This window comes from Lingula anatina, chromosome 4 (genome assembly GCF_051362555.1).
Source record: "Lingula anatina isolate TDL-2025a chromosome 4, LinAna3.0, whole genome shotgun sequence".
NCBI classification, from domain to species: domain Eukaryota; kingdom Metazoa; phylum Brachiopoda; class Lingulata; order Lingulida; family Lingulidae; genus Lingula; species Lingula anatina.
The window spans coordinates 3,785,843-3,804,616 of record NC_141770.1 but is presented as its reverse complement, the minus strand read 5'-3'; the positions used below and the strand labels follow the sequence as shown (position 1 = coordinate 3,804,616).

Here is an 18,774-nt window from a genome sequence, read left to right as displayed (position 1 = left end):
TGCAGGGAGAAATGGGAGACAATGGCAGGCCCGTAGCCAGCAATTTCAAAAGGGGGGTTCTTTTTCTGAAAAAGTGGACCTTTTCCCATAAAAACTTCATTTACCTAGATCAAATCTTACCCAGAGTGGACCTTTTCCCAGCAAAAGGGGCGGTTCTTTCGAACCCCCCCTGGCTACGGGCCTGCATGGCCTAGTTTTTTACCTCTCAAAAAGTTTGCAATATACTTTGTCTTTCAGTGGTCCCCGATTCTTTAATTTTACCAATGTTATCACTTTGAACCGCATAAAACACTTTTGGAAGTAAAAGAATCATATTAGAAACTATCACTACACTTTCTTCTTATCATTTTATATTTATTCATCTTAGTATTGCCACTGACATATCTACTAGTGCCTCAATTTAGGACTCATTCACAATGACACTATTGGTCTATGTAAATCGATCCAACTCCACAGGGACTCTTGCTGAATGCAATTGGATTGGCTTGCCTCCTTTTGTTTATAACATGCTTGTTTTCCATTTTCTACTCAAAGCTAGGGGGTGGTATGCTAATCTCTTAATCTGATTGTATTCAGCAATAGTCCCCCTGAATTGATCTACCTAGACAGATAAAGCACTGAATGCACTCTTATTTTTATTGGGACTGAGTTCTTAGACCTCAATATTCTTACACAGTCATGTAAATAAAACAACAACAATAAATAATAATTTTCAATATTTATTTGTAATTAAAAGTTGGTTGGTACATTTATAATGTTGAAATGATAATTCTCAGAAAAACAAAGGTCAAATACATTTTCAAGAAGTGCATTTAAATTGAAAGTTATGAATAAAGTTGATGAAATCATATAATTACCTAAAATAATATAAGTATGATAAATAATGACTTAAGAGATTATAACAGAGTATAGCCATCAATGGAGGTCACGTGATATGAAGACAAGCTTCTATCCGAATAATAGCTATAACTGCTGTTTTTGTCATTAAACAGAATATATTATATTTCTATGAGTTATTCACAATGTTTTTATTGTGAAATATAGATCTCATACGAAGAGTTATTATCCCTTTAAGGAAACAAAAGCCTGAAATTTACTGCAAAGAGACTGTAGTTTGCTGCTTTTAACATGTCCATTCTCTTATCACTGTATATCATGTCCACAGTGTGTTCAGTGATTTCCATATGAGACTACAGACACATATATAACTATGATCATCACTGTATATCATGTCCACATTGTGTTCAGTGATTTCCATATGAGACTACAGACACATATATAACTATGATCATCACTGTATATCATGTCCACAGTGTGTTCAGTGATTTCCATATGAGACTACAGACACATATACAACTATGATCTCTTATGCACTGATGAATAAAATAGTCACATCATAATCTATTTTGTGTCTTATCAGGAATTTTAATTTTAAGTGATAAGCTCTTTAGAAGGTGGCCATATTTAATCTGGGGATCCATTAGTCCACTGTTCTGAATGTAGCCAATGAGGCATGAGAGAGAAAATATAACAACAGTTATAGGAGTCTGAAATTTTCTTACTACTTAATTTCTCTTTCTCCCTTCTCTTTATCTATGCCTCTCTACAAGTTCAACCCAGTTTCTCTTAAATAAAATTCTGCACTAATGAGGTTTATTAAATAAATAAACATTCTTTGATTACAAACAGCTCCAGAATTACCAGGTGGGAATTTACTAGGTACCAGTACTTATTACAGGCATTAACAATGTGATGATTCAGTCATCATTCTGACTTGCTTTATCCACTATTAGTTCATTAGCACTACTTTAGGCAAGCTAACCCAATAAATAACTTTGGATATCTAAGATAAGAAAATGCCTTGTCTTTTGATTCGATTTCATGTAAAAAATTAACAAAAGTTACAATATTACAAAGTAAGCAACAAAAACAATAATTATAAATCATCTTTTACATTAAGACTACAATGAGATCACAACAGTAGTGTACTGTACATATTAGTATAAAAGCTTCTATATACTTATTGCAAAAAAGTTGCTAAAATCTTTATTTTAAAACAATTCTCTGCATATTACTAATATAAAAGTGCTGCAGACATCTTTTATACTTAATTATCTTTGGGCAAACCATAAGATGAGCACTAACATAAGACTAGACAGCAAAGCTGGCAAAATATACAGACACAAAACATGTTGCAACAAAAGAGTTTAATAGATTTTTTCTGCACCAAATATATACAAATATGGGCCAAGGCCTATGGGTTTTATCAACTTCACCAGCTTAACCATAAGTTATATAATAGCTTCTTTCAATACTTATAAAACTGTACATATTAAGTATTGGTAAAAATAATCAAATCCTGCTAATTTTTCATTCAAGCAGCCTTTTTTTACTAAACAAAGCTTCTGTGCAAATTTGATTTAAAACAAAAACATGGTTTGGTATTTATGGTAAGACAGTCACCAAAATACATGCAAAAAAATAAATAAAATAAATAAATAAATTATGTGTTTTTTTAAAATTTTTTGGGCACGCACCATGTTCAGAATGAATACCAGTGGATGTCTGTAGATAGCTACAGGAACATGGACCCTATCTCCTGATGTCAGGGAGGAAAAAATAATAAAAAAAGGAGGGGGGGGGGGAAATGGATGACTTCAAAACTTATTTTTTCTTTCAGACACATAAGAAACAATATATCAACTCTCATCTCATATCTTAATGCACTGTTCTAAAAGGAATTCTCATAAGTCCCCAGCATACAGGCCTCGTAATTATCTGGTAGCCATTGTTTATCAAAGCCACAAAGACAAACCAGCTGCAGTTGACTTTCAATCAGCTGAAATATGGTTATTTGTACACCAGTATGTCACATATGTCCTAGTAATAAAGCTGTAGTGGTGTTTGATGGTTATTTGTACACCAGTATGTCACATATGTCCTAGTAATAAAGCTGTAGTGGTGTTTGATGGTTATTTGTACACCAGTATGTCACATATGTCCTAGTAATAAAACTGTAGTGGTGTTTGATGGTTATTTGTACACCAGTATGTCACATATGTCCTAGTAATAAAGATGTAGTGGTGTTTGATGGTTATTTGTACACCAGTATGTCACATATGTCCTAGTAATAAAGATGTAGTGGTGTTTGATGGTTATTAGTACACCAGTATGTCACATATGTCCTAGTAATAAAACTGTAGTGGTGTTTGATGGTTATTTGTACACCAGTATGTCACATATGTCCTAGTAATAAAACTGTAGTGGTGTTTGATGGTTATTAGTACACCAGTATGTCACATATGTCCTAGTAATAAAGCTGTAGTGGTGTTTGATGGTTATTAGTACACCAGTATGTCACATATGTCCTAGTAATAAAACTGTAGTGGTGTTTGATGGTTATTTGTACACCAGTATGTCACATATGTCCTAGTAATAAAACTGTAGTGGTGTTTGATGGTTATTTGTACACCAGTATGTCACATATGTCCTAGTAATAAAGATGTAGTGGTGTTTGATGGTTATTAGTACACCAGTATGTCACATATGTCCTAGTAATAAAGATGTAGTGGTGTTTGATGGTTATTAGTACACCAGTATGTCACATATGTCCTAGTAATAAAGATGTAGTGGTGTTTGATGGTTATTTGTACACCAGTATGTCCCATATGTCCTAGTAATAAAGATGTAGTGGTGTTTGATGGTTATTTGTACACCAGTATGTCACATATGTCCTAGTAATAAAACTAGTGGTGTTTGATGGTTATTTGCACACCAGTATGTCACATATGTCCTAGTAATAAAGATGTAGTGGTGTTTGATGGTTATTTGTACACCAGTATGTCACATATGTCCTAGTAATAAAGATGTAGTGGTGTTTGATGGTTATTTGCACACCAGTATGTCACATATGTCCTAGTAATAAAGATGTAGTGGTGTTTGATGGTTATTTGTACACCAGTATGTCACATATGTCCTAGTAATAAAGATGTAGTGGTGTTTGATGGTTATCTTCATGGCCCCTCTACTAAGGATTCTACACAACTAAGAAGGTCCAACAGTATGAGCACAGCTGTCATGTTCACTGGTGAGATGAAGCTGCAAAGTAGAAAGGAAGAATTTCTTGCCAACAAAGAAAACAAACAGAGGTTCATTAATTTCCTTGGTGACAAGTTGGAAAGTGTTGGAGTTCAAGTAAACCAAGCTTCAGGCAATGCAGACCTCCATATTGCCAAAGCTGCAGTTGCCTCTTCAGACAAACATGATATAATACTATCCTTGCGGGTGATGACACTGATCTTCTGGTGCTCCTAGTCCTACTGTATCATGCCAAGGACAAAGTTTACCAATTTTTTTAAAACCCCAACAAAAGAGCAATGCCAAAGGACCATCAAAATGCTGGAACATTAGAACAAGAAGGGCCAAGTTAGGAAGTGATGTATGCAACAGTATTCTCTTCATCCATTCCATCTTAGGATGTGACACAACATCATTTCCCTTTGGGATAGGAAAACGGGTATCTCTAATGGGCATAAGAAGTCCTTTTTTCAAACAGCAGGCAATCACATTTGCCAGTGACAATTCATGTCAAGAAAGGATTATTGAGGTTGTGAAAAGGCACTAGTGTCTTTATATGGTGGCGAGGAAGGTGAAGCTATTAATGGCCTTCGACTACAACGCTTTTGTGAATAAACCTACTGTAAAACATCACCTGTGTTAGAATAGAGTAAAACACTTTGATAAAGCTCTCACCACCAAGATGTGCGCCTTCTTGTATCAGCTATCACATGTTAACGGACCGTGGTATTAAATGTGACCATCAGCATGTGTTTCTTGCCATGCCTCACCGAGCACATAATTAACTTCATTTAGCTGTAGTACTGGAAACATCACAGCATGTTAGTGTTTTCATATTAACCAGCAACCTGTACTACATTACCCTGCCCAAGAATGCTTATCTATGTAACTGTCCAGGGCTCAACAATAAGGATTTCCTGATTGCCTGGAGCAAGTAGACATTGATGTCGGGCAAGTGTCAAAATAAAGTAAAAGAATGGATATTTAATTTCATAAAATCGTGAAATCTCCATAAATAGGTCAATTGGCTGTACACAGGAATGCTGATCTCCAAATTATAATGGCTTATTTTAATGAGTTGCTGCAGAGACTTGGGTATGACCAGAACCCAAGAGGCCAGCACTTAAAGCTTTGGTAATGAACAGAGTAAATGTGAGGGTAGACGTAATGCTGCACACATCCAGGATACATGGGCCATGTTGTTTACAGATAAAGAATTACAGAGAAGATTCAGTAACATCAGTATGGTATTAGAAATTTTTTTAGTGACTGCCATGTCTTCAGCAGTCTGTGAATGTGGATTCAGTGAAGTGAAGAGAATGAAAACAGTTTCATAAAGGACGTTTAGCACTAACCAGTGTATAAGCCTAACCAGTGGATAAATTCTCCTATGAAACACAATTTTAAACATAAACAGTGTTTAAACAGCTGGTTAGTTAACTGACCTTTAAATATTTTATGCAGCTATACACTGGCCAGTTAACTTATCGGCTGTTTAAACAGTTTAGGATCGCATTCACAACTAGTTGAGCCAGGCTTTACAAATCCTGGGGACTAAATATGGCAGACGTACATGAAAGAAAAACCACACGCCTCCCCATGTGTCGTTCCAATAGAGCCGATATTTAATGACTGTCCCCCTGCAGGGGAGGTGTGTGAGAGGCGGAGAGACTATTAAAAGATTAGGCGGTTTTTCTTTCATGTACGTCTGCCATATTTAGTCCCCAGGATTTGTAAAGCCTGGCTCAACTCGTTGTGAATGCGATCTAGGAAACACAATGTCCTTTATGAAACTAGGCCCAGCCTGTTAGATAACCTTCTTCTCATTTCCACTGAGGGTGAATCATATGAGGCATTTGATGCAGATAAGCTGTATGACAGGTGGCTGCATGGAGGCCAGAGACGCCATCATGTCAACGATGATTGTGACGGGTGACTCTTCTAGAAGCTGGGCACATGGCTGAAAAAGTTATTACAGAGCCCTGTATGGTGAGAGATATTGTACTTTTAATGCATTGTTAAACTTAAGTTTTGATCTTAACTAAGTTTGTCACTGAAGGTATTTCATCAGCATCATGTCACATTGGGATATTTGTGCTTAGCATAAGTCTGTATAGGATTATCACTGGATCTTCAAGAGGTACCACAAATAACTATTTTGCAATAACATTCCAAAACCATTGCATAGTATTGCAGGCTAATATTTTATTTATTGTTAGCTTCTTTTGTTGAACTCTTTTCTCAACTTTTCACAGGAAGAAAGTACCAAGGATTTAATGGTGAAAGGAAAGCCAGCAAAACTGAGAAGTATTTTGGTTCCAGATACCACAGACACCATACCTGTCAGTCTCTGGCGTGATGACTCCAGTTCACCTGTAAAAGTTGGCAACTGTGTAGAATTTAAATACCGCATCAGTTTTAATTCATTTGAAGAAAGACTGGTCTGTCACATCAATGGCAGCAGAGATGTGGAGGTAACTGACTGTTAATTTTTGTGTTAATTCATAATAAACAGTCTCTATCAGTGGGCGATGTCGGTGTCAGAAACAACAGAACTGCCGTCTCGGTTCCAAAATCAGAAAAGTTACTTTATTCAATTTGAATCAGATATTTATTATAGATTACTAGCCAAAATAACATTTTGTCACGTGTCAGCGACGGTTTACCCTACCCCCCTCCCGTTTTTTAACTCTTTCGAAGCAGAACGATTTTTACCTGCAGCATGTATATAAGCTGGGCAGTTTTACTGCTCAGTCTATTCTTCTACAGCAGCGGCCCACCTCGTCTCAGCGGCACACGGCATGATCTACCGATTCACGGCTCTGTAGCTACTCGTCTCAGCGACCCACGGCACGATCTACCGACCCACAGCTCTGCAGCTACTCGTCTCAGCGGGACGATCTACCGATTCACGGCTCTGTAGCTACTCGTCTCAGCAGCCCACGGCATGATCTACCTACCCACGGCTCTGCAGCTACTCGTCTCAGCTGCCCATGGCACGATCTACCGAGCTACGGCTCTGCAGCTGCTCCTCTCAGCGGCCCACGGCACGATCTACCGACCCACAGCTCTGCAGCTACTCGTCTCAGCGGCCCATGGCACAATCTACCGACCCACGGCTCTGCAGCTACTAGTCTTAGCGGCCCACGGCACGGCACGACATCTACCGACCCACGGCACGGGACGACATCTACCGACCCACGGCTCTGCAGCTACTCGTCTCAGTGGCCCACTGCACGATCTACCGACCCATGGCTCTGCAGCTACTCGTCTCAGCGGCCCATGGCACGATCTACCGACCCACGGCTCTGCAGCTACTAGTCTTAGCGGCCCATGGCACGATCTACCGACCCACGGCTCTGCAGCTACTCGTCTCAGCGGCCCACAGCACGATCTATCGACCAACGGCTCTACAGCTATTCGTTTCAGTAGCAGCACGGTCTACCATTTCACGGCTTAGCAGTACCTCGTCTACTTCAGTGACTTAACGATATCAATTTTTCGGAGTTTTTTGTCTATTTTATTCAACATTTTCTGTACAGTTTTTTTCGTCATATTAAAATTATTTATTGATTTCCACTCTTGTTGTTTTTTAATCTTCAAAATATCCTCAACAGTCACGTTTATCTCTTTTACTTTCCTTTGAGAAACTCTGGAAGATAACTTTCACACACCTAATGCATGCCAGCACATCTTTTACTTTTGACTTCATTCAAGTACGTGTGAATACAATACTTCCACAGTCCCTCAGCTTTGCACCCAAATAAACCTTATCATATCTCTATAATCTTGAACAAGTTATTTCTATTACAACATTTCAATATCACCATATATGCATCCATTCATAAATTTTACGTCAAACTAAAACGTGAAAATATGTCAATACCCACTTCTAATTGCTAAGAAATTATGTTGAAAAAATCTGTGCTGGAGTTTCATGAAAAGGGGCAGGACATAGTAAGCTTGTTGCCTTTTTAAGTAGTATGCTGACAGTACATAAAGACAAATAACCAATATTTGTGCTCTCTTGGCCATTGTGATGGTCCTTCCAGTCAGCAGTGCCAATGCAGAAAGGGGCTTTTCTCTAATGAAACGTGTAAAAACGGATTGGAGAGCCTCACTTACACCACCTTCTTTAACAAATCACATGACAATTAAGTAAAATAAAATTGGACTAGTTTGTGCCAGATTCTGCCTGTGGAAAATGGTTTGCAGATGATAGGAGAACCCTGGATCCACAGAAATATGCCAGAAAGGCATAGAGCTGTGCTAACATTGCAGCAGATGGCGCAAAAGGCTTAAGGGCTTTCAGAGAACAGTGTGATTTTTGGCAGATCAAAGGGTTCATTTCTGCTAATCAATGTCAAAGGTTGAAGAATGATTTATCAACAAGTCTGCATTATCTGAAGACACAGAATAAAAAGTGAGCCTGAAGAGAGAAGACACATGCCCTGACCACTGTATCACAGGGCTCCTCAGTTTTCTGTGCAGAATATTTTCACCTTCACAACACAGTATCCACAGTTTACTCCTACAAAATACAATCCTTCAACTGATGGAATGTGGAGATGGTGATGGGTTTGTAGAACAAACATTACAGATGTCAGTAGAGAAAATATATGACTAGAAAAGACATATAATCAGGACAATTAATTAGGATCAAGCCATGTAGACCTTCCCAAAACAAAGAGAACATAGATGATGATGGTTTTAGTACTCTAGATTTTAGTTGCTCCGTAGTATTTTTGCATAATCTGTGCTGCTTTTAATAATTATAATAATAATAACAACAACAACACCAAAGTATGCACATTACTAGCACATGAAACAGAACTGAATAGTTTAATATTGGGTAATAAAACTGAAAATAGATTTCCTGATTTAGAGCTACCAACAGACATTACTAGCCCAAGAGAGGATTACCGTTCTACCAGTATATCTTGTTGCCCTTCTCCTGTTCTTCCTTTGCCACCTACAGTTACCAAGGGTGAGCCAAAGACACATAAAAGATGTTTATCAGGTATAGCAACTTATAACGGTAATGTTTAAATAATTTGTATTAATATTATTTGTATAAAAGGACAAATGTAGATTTAATTAGATACATGTATCCTGAATTGGCAAATATACATTAAGAAGCATTCATTTTAATATGTGTCGTCACCAGATTGTGCATTTTTCTGGATATAGGTTAGACTGAAATTTTCATCTTATAATTGAAGAATTGTCTTGAGCAATGAATCTGTACTTTGCAATTTAAAATGTGAACTACATATCTATCATCTCCAAATGTTTATCTAATGTTGCCATAGTATGGCTGAAATACCCTTTTTGAATAAAAAAAATATATTTATAATGATTACTTTTTCTAACCTGACTAAAGACAGATTTTAGAGTAAAAATTTTCTCTAAAATCCTTTTAGAGAAGGGACATAATCTTGCCTGCTGATGTTATATATAAATATATACATATATAACCCATATTGTAAAAGGCTAACATCCTACACCTACTTATCATTTGATTTTATATTGCAATCTCAGATAACAGAAAATATATGTACCAACTGTGAGAGTGAGGGTGTGGTTGAGTACCAGCTGAAATCCCTTTCAGGGTATTGCAACCATCCCATATCAGCTATAGACAATGATAGGACACAAAATGAAGATGAAAATCTCACTGTTAGAGGTGTCAGGCTAACCAAAGGGGACATAAATACACTGTTAGGAAATGGATGGCTGAATGACAGACATATTTTAGCGGCGCAAAGACTAATCAAATTGGAATTTGGGGGGGGGGGGGGGGCTTTTAGATTGGTTTGGAAACTGGTGAGTTGGAGTATGGACATAATCCAACAGCTGGATGTTGGCCACGGACTTTACTTCCCAGCTGTTCTAACAGCAAAGTTGGCCTGCAATGTTAAAGTGATCAGTCTTTTACAAGAGAGGGGCCTAAGAATCAGAAGCTTACAAATACAAAAGAAGTTTCGTGTACAACACACAGACCCCTGGCTCAGGAAGGTTGTTCAGTATGGGTCAGACTGCGATCCCTTCCACAAAGCTTCCCAGACAGGTCTCATTGCCCCTCCAGTGTTTGTTCAGCCTCCGCCCAGAGAGCATGTTCCCCAACCAAGATGGCTGATGCATGCATATGCCATTATGTCATGGACAGGCTTCCCCAACTGAAAGCAGTGCTGACAAGTCAGTTTGGAAATATATTAAAGCTTGATTAAACTAAAAAGGTCGTCAAGAAATTAGCTGGTATGGCAACCTGGCAACCAAGACCGCTATTTGGTGCACGAATGTTGGAAATGAGCACGGTCAAGTCCTGAACTCTGTAATGACTGCAGGTGAGGGCCATGGCTTGACCAAAATGGCACAGGGGCTGGTTATTAGGTGAAGGGATGCAGCAGAACCCCCTCCAACTTTGGTATATGTGGATAGGGACTGTTTTAGTAAAACAAACTTGAAGAAGATTTTTTACAGTTGGGAAGATACAGTCATCAGGCTGGACATTGGCATTTTATGAGGCGCCTGTCTACTGGCTGCACCACTGATTCCCACCCCCTATACAGTGTCTTCACGTCCACCCTCAGCAAGTACATCTTCACTTGGGACAGAGACAACCTCCAGCTCTTACTTGATGCCAAGGCAAATGAACTGCACCCATCGACTGACAGAGATGAAAATATGAAACGACTGACTTGGAAAGAGCTTGCTTTGCATTGCAGACGTACCACCAGGGGTGAGAAAGAAACATTAAATCTAATTAACCAGCTGCTGGCAGCCTTCAGTGATCCTGCAGGACGGGACACACTTGGTTAAACACAGAAAAAATTACGGAAATGTGGGAAAGCCAAAAGAAACATGTGAAATGTCTCATGTACAAGAACAGGTACAAGAACAGTCTAGTCTCTTGGTAAGAATAGATATTTTTCATTTTTTCCAGTTCCTTACAGTTACAGTTACACTTTCAACACTCAAATATGAAGATTTTTTCCCTTTTTATTAGTTCATGCAATATGGATCAGCGTGACATATGTATGTCTCTGTCCATCTTGTGACTGTGGGCATTTCATATATAACATCAGTACCTAAAATTACCAAAAAGAAAGCATGTTTTGCTGTTTGATGCCTGTATATTTGCAAGTTTTGCCACACAGTTTCAATAATATAATTACAAAAACTAGTTATTATTTTTATAATAATGACATTTATTTTTTCCATTTGATAGAAAGCCACAGTTGCTGAGATAGGAGGTATCAACATGTGTGATCACACTAAAAAGGCCATGCAAAGGTAGGACAAATACTAATATATATGCATTTACTTAATTTTTTCCTGTGTTTAATGTGTAAAATACATATCTGAAACCTAGAACTCAGGTATAAGTTATGATCAAACCTTTATGGAATGATAACTAATACTTTTACACTTGACACATTTCTGTCCATGTTAGTAAATTAATTACATTACAAAGTCGAACCTACACATGTGTATAGCTACATTATACTGGTTTGTTTGGCAGTATAAACCTTTTTATCAGAATTTTAAAAATAAGTGCAGGTTATTATTCCAATTTTTTGGACTTTTCTTGATCAAACCAAGACATTTCTGATTTTATTCAATATATCCTTTATTTTATAAATATTATTTGTAGGTGTATGACCAACAGAGTTATGGCTGGGATGAATTTTTCAGGGAAGAAAAATAAATTTCCGTTTGGGCACAGCAACTTCTTTAAGGTGATCAAAGGTAATTAAATTAATGTTGCATTGTATTTTACATTTACTGCTGTAATTTGTGCCTGATTTGATTTTTGTAATAAAATTATCAGCTATCTATCAGCTCCAGTTTGGGCAGCTAAGCCTAAAAAAATAGTTCTTACATTTTGCACCCTAGCTGGAATTTAACACCCAATCTTAACCTCATTCTTAGAATCCCTCAATGAGCTATGATAGGCACACCTGCCAGCGTACGTTCGATACATATATGCTTACATTTCTACTTCACTTTTTTTCCCAGATGTCATGATGTCAAGATATAGCTCTACAGAGAAGGAAGTCACCGACAGCATCGTTAACTATCTAAAATGGGCACCAGAAAGAAAAGATGGAGGTGGAAGAAAGTAACAATTAGGAACTTGAACTATTATTTTGGCCTTGTGCTGGACATTGCTACAATACTTACAGTAATATCTCTAAACTGTGGAGTTCATCAGATTGCACTCATATCTGTCGTGTGTATATGAACCTCATCTTCTACGTCTTGTTGCACAAAAATTCATTTTATTGAAAACGTTTTGAATGTTGTAACTGCACCTCACCAAGCCGTATGCTTTATCTGGATAGGCCTGCAACCTTTAGTTACAGCTGGAATTCACATTCATCATGCTGGATCACGCTGGGTTGTGTCTGCAAGTTTTAGCAACAAAGAACTTGTGAATGGCTCTCTAACTCCAAGAATGACACAGGGATATGAACATAAAGAAATACCACAATTACAGGTCTTTGAACCAGATGGAACCCTCATGGACACAAAAAAATTTAAGAAGGACCTAGAAAAGTGTAAAATGGAACTGACCCAGAATAACACACAGATTTTTAGATGATGGGATAATTTTTTTAAATCAAGAAAAGACTACAAGTCTTCATTTCCTCTACCTCCCACAAATACCTGCATGGCCACTGTTGAATCTACATGTAAGTTATCATATACACCACTGAATTTCATAAATAAGCATGGGTCATTTAACAGATTTTTACCATCTTCATTTGCCTAAGGTCCCACGTATATTAAAGAAAACAACTACCCAATATGACATTATAAGTAAATGTGGTGGAGAAAAGGGGTAGTGAAAAGGCTGTTAAATCTGTGGATGAAGGGTCTGTTATCTTGTAGACTTGGTAGTAGGGTATTGCAGGAAATATCAAGACGTTTAGTGGCCTTAAAAGACAGTATACCATCAGAGTTTGCAAGAAAACCTAGATCACTCTTTGAAATTGCATACTGGAAAGCAACTGAGTTTTGGCAGTTCCTTCTGTACACAGGTCCATATCAGTTTGAAATTGTGCCTGCAACTGTGTATCAAAACTTTATATTATGAAGCTGGGATACATTTAAAAAAGCAGCTGATGTTTGCAAAGATGCATGCTACAATGCAATCAAGAGTCACTGGCAAGATGGGCCAGTTGAAGCATATCACAGAGCTTGTTACCAAGATTACACCAACACGGAACACCTTGCAAGACTGAAAAAGAAAAGGTCAAGAACTGATGCTGACAATTTTACATATTGCATGTTGGTTGCTTCCTTGCTTTCCATTTTTTAAGCTCTATCCTTTCTTTTCTTTGTTAGCTTTTGCCTTGAAAATGCCTCCACCAAAGTTCGTGCTGTACCACAAACTTGCATTTGCATTCATCTGTGCTTTTTTGGGACTTATGTTACTCAGCATGAGCTATGTTATTTGGCTTAATTGGAAGAAGGTACTGAAACAAAACTTTGTGTTGCACTTGCATATTTGGGCACTTTGATAATAAACTCCAACTGTGATCCATCTAAAATTTTGTTAAAATGATGAACCACAAGAAAACATTCCAAAAGAACAATGAAAAGGATTCAGCAGCTTTCAAATGTCAACAAGATTTTAAGTAAAGAAAAACAACCTGCAAATGGGGAAAAAATGGTTATTCTGGGAGTAATGACAAAATTGACAAAATAATACTTTGCTTACTGTTTTACTTGAAGTCCAAACCAGATTATTATCAATGGCAAAGGAATTTGAAAAAAAAAAAATCTGTTCTCAATATAGCATCTTTTGAGCCTGTCAAATTCAATTTTGAGTTTACAGACCCTTTTGCCTATAATGTAATTAGTTTTCTATGTTTTACTTATAATGAATTTTAGGAGTTAAAGAAGAAAATCACAGTAACTTTGACTGGTACTGTGAGAAAGGAATGGTGAGAAGAATGATTTTACCTGTAACTTTTTTGATGATATTTAAGAAACTCTAACAGAATTTTCAGAGTTTATATGTGTGTGTGTACTTATTAAGGATTAAGGAAATCTACTAGAAGCTTACTTGACAAACTACCTGTGAACACAACAGATTTTACAAGAAACGTGTTGTTTTATTTTTCTTCTCTTTCAGATGAGATGTGGTGCTTGTATCACAGTGGACATTTAGTCTGACTTCTCTAGCAGGTGACACAACAGTGGTGATTTGTTTTCCAGAGATCAACTTCAACCTGCCTGATCTCTATGTTTATTTCTCTGGCTGACAGATTTGGAGTCTCCTAGGACAGCGGGGACAAACCAGCTTTCGGATTCAACTGACCAAACTCACTCTGAGCTCTGATCTCTTATACTAAGTTCTACTCCTTATATATTCATACACCCAAAATACATTACAGTGAATAATGAACAAGTTTAAAGGGATAATAACTCTTCGTTTTGGCCAAAAAATGAATTTTCCTGGAGTAAACAACAATTTTCCCATACTTACCAATGGTTAATGAATCCATTTTTACATTCAAAGTAAGTCCCTGTATTTTTTCTAAAAAGTTTGGTTTTTCGTTAAAATCTCTTAAGAGATTATAACAGAGCATAGCCATCAATGGAGGTCACGTGGTCTGAAGACAAGCTTAGATATCAGAATAATAGCTATAACTGCTGTTTTTGTTGTAAAACAGAATACATAATATTTCTATGAGTTATTCACAATGTTTTTATTGTGATATATAGACCTCATACGAAGAGTTATTATCCCTTTAAGATATTGAAGCCAATTAACAGAATTAATTCATATTGTTAGAGACCCGATGATTAAACTCAGACTGCTTTAAACTTAAACTTGGAGATGTAAATAAAGTTGTTGAATCCTTTTAAAAATTAAAGCATCCTTGACAGCTTGGTAACTGTTCTTTCCAATGAATAAAATGCATTAGCAGATCCACTTCATATCATTATATCGGAGACATATCTGAACAACCTTTACCAAATGTTGATTTGATTTGATTTAAATGTGCAAGTTTCTAAAATAAAATTAAGTTTGTGGGGAGTTTGCGGCAAATTTGCAGCAACTGTTTGCAAGAAGCCTTAAATTTTGCTAAGGGTGGCTAAAAAATCAAAAGATAAAACTGTAATAAACAAAATTAGCTCAATTACGGTAATTCTCCGATCTATACGAATGCTGTAATAATTATGAACAAAACGTTTTATCTCTGAATCCAAATTTTCTTTTTCTGTATGAACGATTGCTGGACTCACCTTGGGCACAATTCAAATTTTCTGAATGCAAGGAAGTGTGCCCAATTGAAACTTGCCCCATGATTCATCAAAGTTTTTCAGAGTTTTCAGACCACCGTTCCGAACAAAGGAACTGCCACTTGACAGGAGAGTTTGTTATCACTTATTTGTGCTGTTTTTGAATGGGACAACTGAAGGACTCAACCTGCCCACCGGCAGCTGCAGGCCACTTTTAAAACCACCATTTTTATTTAGAAATTATGAAAGCACCATTACACATAAATTACTTACTGTTTATTATATTTTTGTAACTTGCTGAGCACTATATTCAACTTTATCGCCGACAGCTACATCAATGATCTATATGCGCCATCGCATGCTCCTACGCTAGACCGCTGTCTTGCGCAAGGGTGTCAGAACAATGATGCATAACAATTTTTACAGAGGATTTGTACATACAGGTGACATAAACTTACATCGTAGGGGATTTTCGATTATAATACAAAATGCACTAAACTTACAGATAAAAATTTAATGCTTGGCCCCAAAAAATTGCACGCACAGTGCGGTGAATGCAGTTGTGAGGAAAATATAGACCAAGTCAAGACAGCAACTAAAAAAGAAATCATGGAATGGGTTTCAAGTGAGTGGGCCTGCATTTCTGGCGAGATGGTGAAGAAATCCTTTGAGATAACTGGGATCTTGGATTCACTCAATGCAGAGAAACCCAATGCTAATGCTCTGTTATTCAGTGACAGGGATGAGGAGGAATTCCTTGGTTTTCATTCCAAAAATATTGAAGATGATGATCCCTTCAGGGACTTTTAGCTTCTCTCCTCTTGGCCTCTGGTTTGGGGATACAACCTATGGTTACAGATGGAATTCAAATTCATCACGTTGGTTTACATTGGGTAGTATCCGCATGTGTCAATAAAAAGATGAACACCAAGACTGACACCTAATTTAAGGGCTCAATTGTTGAGTTTGTATTCTAATTTTTGTAACAAGGTCATGTTAAATGAGTCTTGAAATGCATTCTCCACAGAGACAAGCTGGTGGTCAGGATTGTGACCTATTTGCCATTGCAACAGCTGTGTGTTTAGAGAACAAGGTTGACCTGTATGACATTGTTTCCAGTCAAGAGCAGATGAGAAGACACTTGTATGAGAGTTTTTGTAGGGGGAAACTGGTAATGTTTCCATGTGAGGTTAAGACCCAATCAGTAAAGGTGACATATATAACTACATCACTAGACAATTGTAGTTTTACAATCATTACAGGGTTAATTAAAAATACAGGTAGACCTCTAAACAACTTATCTTAGGACCTTATCTAATATTTTGGCATTTATTTTAAGCCAAGTGTGATATAAATGTTGAAAAAGATGTCCTAACTGACACTGTTGTTAAAATGCCAACAGAAACCCATCTTTGGCATTGGACATAAAGAAAATTCTAAACAACAATATCCCTGGGCACTGTGGACAGTATTATGTATCTTAGGGACTAGATTGTGTGGCGCGTAACACTGCGCCCCTGCACATTGATATGTACTTGTGATAAAACCAATAAAGTCAGTTCCATCAAATGCATCGAATGGTGTACACGTGTTATTTTGAGAAGCGTCAGTCCAGAACCACAGACAACATACATAACAGACAGCCATTCCCTGTACCTAGGCCAGATGTTACACCAGACTGGTGTATCTGTACCAATTGCAGGCCTGTGCCAACTGCAGCAGAAAGGGTTTGCTGGCAGAGACCCCCAGTTGCAATCTGTTAATATTGTTGTATATGATAATATGCCTTACAATGACCTTTAGTCACTGACTAAAAATACAACAAAACAGAAGTTGAAAAGGTGATTGAGTATGTCTCCTCAAACAAATATTAATGGTTGTCTCTTCAAACAAAAAGTATTTTTAAAAAATTGAATATGAGAACATGTAGCGACCGATGTACCTCAGGGTCCACAACTAATTTGATAAAGGTGCTAGTGTCAAGGTGCTAATTCCTGGCCAAGGACTCAAATTCCGTAACCAAGTAAATGAGAGATTATATCAGCAACTTGGCATCAATTATCATGGTAGAACAGCCTGCCACCCTCAGGCGAATGGACAATGTGAACGCTACAACAGGACTGTCTGCAACTATCTCACAAAGTATGCAAATGCCCATCAAGACAACTGGGATGAGTTCATTGACCCATGTCTCCTTGCATACAGAACTACAGACGCCTTTCATTTTGGCATTTGGCAAAGAGGCATCTCTTCTAAATGAAGACAAATTTCCAATTGGAAACCCCACCTCAGAGGTAACAGAGCAAGAAGCCCTTGAAAGCCATCAGATATGTTTTCCAAGTTGATTGAAGCCCAAGAGAACATTTCCAGAGCACAGGTCCATCAAAAGAATGGGTACAATGTACGCCATGACACTCCCTTGATGTGTATAGAGCAGTGCATTCAGTTTAAATTTATAGTCCAATAGAAAGTGACATGTACATGTAGCAAAATCATTGGTTTCGATCTCCCCTCTATAAGTGCCATTTATCCAGAAAGATAAGCAGCAAAAACATGAACAATTATGTCTGACTACACCCATCCTGCACACGGTCTTTTTAATTTCTTAATAAAGCTACTGTAGACTTTCATGTTTTAAAGGATTCAAAAGGTTTTTAAAGAGTTTTTACCCATCTGCTGTCTCTCTTTTTCACAACATAAAAAATGGAATTTGTAGCAACTATATTTTAGCTACTATATTGATATCTTATATTTTGTACACTTTACCCGAATAGCAATCCAATTTCCTTAATATGTGAATTTTGACAGGTAAGAGGTCTAAAATTTTGTTGTATCAAATATAGCAGCTAAGGCAGAACTAGGCATATTCCCAATTACACATGACATAATTGGTCATGCTACATCCTATTGGCAAAGATTTTCTGAAATGCCAAAGCAGCGCATGGCAAAAACAATGTATGAATATGAAACAAAACATGACACACAGGTAAAAAATTGGTCAAGCGAAATTAAATACATTACTCAAAACCTAATCAAAACACTGACTAATACCCCCTCGAAAGCAGAAGTAAAAAAATGCACTGGAAAGTCACTATTCCTTTTTGTTTCTCAAAGAAATAGAGCGAGAAAACAGCATACTACGTACATATCGATTATTTAAAACAAATTATGAAAGGGAAGTGTACACAACAGCACCTATACCAAAACATGAAATGCAAAATTTGGCAAAATTTAGAACAGGGGCACACGACTTAGAAATCCAAAGAGGCAGATACCGAAAACCAAAACCAATACCCCCTGAAGAAAGAATCTGCAAGTTATGCTCAGATGAAGTCGAAAACAAAATACACTTTCTTTTAAAATGCCCCTTACACACCAAACACAGGGAGATCCTAAAACCAGATCCTACACAAACCCCAGAGGGCCAGTTCAAAT

At 37.3% G+C, this 18,774-nt stretch overlaps 1 protein-coding gene and 1 long non-coding RNA gene across 3 annotated transcripts in view; one reads left to right on the top strand and one right to left on the bottom strand.

Annotated features, from left to right (window-relative positions):
- The window catches only part of LOC106164374 (uncharacterized), a 629,853-nt gene that overhangs the window by 330,396 nt on the left and 280,683 nt on the right, over window positions 1-18,774 (bottom strand). The gene's annotated exons all lie outside the window — the stretch shown is intronic.
- On the top strand, window positions 11,058-12,799 carry LOC112041349 (uncharacterized). Its single transcript, XR_015334103.1, has 3 exons — window positions 11,058-11,373; window positions 11,735-11,829; window positions 12,100-12,799. It is a non-coding gene; the product is annotated as an uncharacterized LOC112041349 (long non-coding RNA).